Source organism: Coenobita brevimanus, chromosome 67 (assembly GCF_032717465.1).
Source record: "Coenobita brevimanus isolate Jiangsu-jjx chromosome 67, ASM3271746v2, whole genome shotgun sequence".
NCBI lineage: Eukaryota > Metazoa > Arthropoda > Malacostraca > Decapoda > Coenobitidae > Coenobita > Coenobita brevimanus.
Window position 1 is genome coordinate 21,926,122 of NC_137020.1, and position 2,459 is coordinate 21,928,580.

Consider the following 2,459-nt stretch of genomic DNA (forward strand, 5'->3'; position numbering starts at 1 on the left):
TGGAATGCACCTCGTGTGTGTGTGTGTGTGTGTGTGTGTGTGTGTGTATATATATATATATATATATATATATATATATATATATATATATATATATATATATACCGGTATATATTAGTCACCTTGATGAGAGTGAATGAAAGGATTACAGCAGTGAAATATTGTTGGGTATACCTATAATTTCCTTTACATCGGCTTATGCTCCACAGGCTGGTTTGGATGATGTAGAAAATGATAGATTCTGGGGTGACTGGATACGTGCAGTAAGTGACTAAGTGGTATGGAGGGTGATGAGACTAGTTTTCGAAAGGAACTTAAATGGTCATGTGGCTAAAGCAGCTCAAGCATATGAAGGGGTACACGGGGGATGTGCATATGGTACGAGGAATGAGGAAAGGGAAAGGATACTCGAATCTGGCGAGGCAATGAACATGATTATGTGCAACATGCATTTAAGGAAAAGAGAGGGTAGGTTGGTTACTTATAAGTCTGGGGAAAATAGTAGTCAGATTGACTACTTCCTGATCAGGAGGGCTGATGGCATGTTGGTAAGGAGTGTTTAAGTTCAGGGAGCGAAGAGTGTGTGCAGCAATGCAGATTACTGATATGTGACGTGGTACTTAAGGAGCGGATGGTGAAGAAGAGGACCTATACACCTAAGAAAATATGGTAGTTGAAAATCCAAGCAGAAAGGGATGCCTTCTATAAAGAGATGAGTAGAGTGGTGGCTGAACGGGGAGCTCCTGACAGAAGTGTAAATAAACAGTAAAGAGTTCTCAAGAACAACCTCTTGAGAGTTACTGATTAAGTGTGTGGATAACCATGGTCTCCCCCCCCCCCAAGACATAAAGAAACATGGTGGTGGGATGAAGGTTTAGAAGCCGCTGTTAAGGAGAAAAGAAGGCTTTTCTAGGAATGGAAAAGGGGTGGTAACAGAGAGGAATACTTGGCTGTCAAGAGTAGGGTTAGAAAGGAGGTATACAGGACAAAATCTGAGTCTCAGAGACTTTTACTGGATAACCTAAATAGCGCTGAAAGGAAGAATATGATATTTAGGGTGACAAATCAGACGAGCAGGGAAAACAGGGATATCTTAGGTGAGCAGTGTGTGAAGAATGATAAGGGAAAGGTAGTAGTGGACAGTAAGGATATTAAAGACACCTGGAGCGAGCATTATAACCGGTTGCTGAATGAGGAGATTAACTGGAACAAAGAAGTTTTGTTAGCAGATCAAGTGTTTGGCCCTTGGCCTTTGACTGATGCTGCTACTGCGAGCAGGGCGCAGTTGGGGAAGGTGACAGGTGTGTCTGGGTTGACTGCTGAAAAGGCCTCAGGATATGAGTGAGGTTAGTTACTGGTTTCATAAATACGATTATATTTGTGTCGTCCTAGATGACTGACTGAAGAGGGTAAATGTAAATGTGTACAAGGGGAAGGGTTATGCCCTAGAAAGAGAAAATTATAGACAAAACTTTTGAACCAGATAATGGAGAGAGTCCTAGAAGGTATGATAAGGAAAAGAGTGACAATTGATAAGAGACAGTCTGGGTATATGCCACGCAAGGGGACCACTGATGCCATATTCACTGTCCGCTGGCACAAGAAAAACCATGGGTTAGAGGAAAGAAAAGGGGTCTGTACTTTGTTTTTGTTGATTTGGAGAAGGCCTTTGACAGAGTCCCTACGGAGGTGGTGATGTTGACAATGACAAAGCATGGGATCGTGGAATGGCTGGTTAGAGAGGTTATGGCTGTCACCCGGGTGAAAGTGAATTATCTGAGTGAGGAGTTTTCCGTGAATGTTGGCGTGCATGAAGGGGTGTCGGAGAAATGATTTTAGGAAGTGGAGAGATGCAATGTTGTACAAGGGTTTCACAATAAATGTGGATAAAACAAAAGCCATGATATCTAGGACTGGTGGCGGCAGTCAAAGCATAGGGACAGTGGCCATGTGGGGTTTGCCAGAGGAGTATGGGAAGTAACTCCACCTTGTGCAGCATTTGTTATAAGTGAGTGCAGAGATGATGTAATGGTATGAAAGCTAGACTGCGAGATTACGCTGTTTTCGTGTGTGCAGTGTGTCGGGGAAAGTATAATTTATGGAGATTGTCAGGCTTTAAAGGAATGATCTTGCTGATCTTGAGTGTGTGGAAGAGTTTTGTTATTTGGTGGACATGTTATATGCCGGAGGTGGGGCTAGAACTATTTCTGTGGCTAGGGTAAGGAGTGGTAGGAGCAAGTTCAGAGAACTGTTACCTCTCCTGACATTGAGGGGACTCTCCCTCCTTGCTAAGGAATCCTTGTATGCGGCATGTGTTAGGAGTGTAATGCTGTATGGTAGTGAAACCTGGGCAATAGAGGAAGAGGATATTCTTTGGTTCAAACGCACATAAACGACAATGTGTAGATGGATGTGTAGTGCGTCCTTGAATGCGATGCCTCGGGAGACTAGGTTTACGA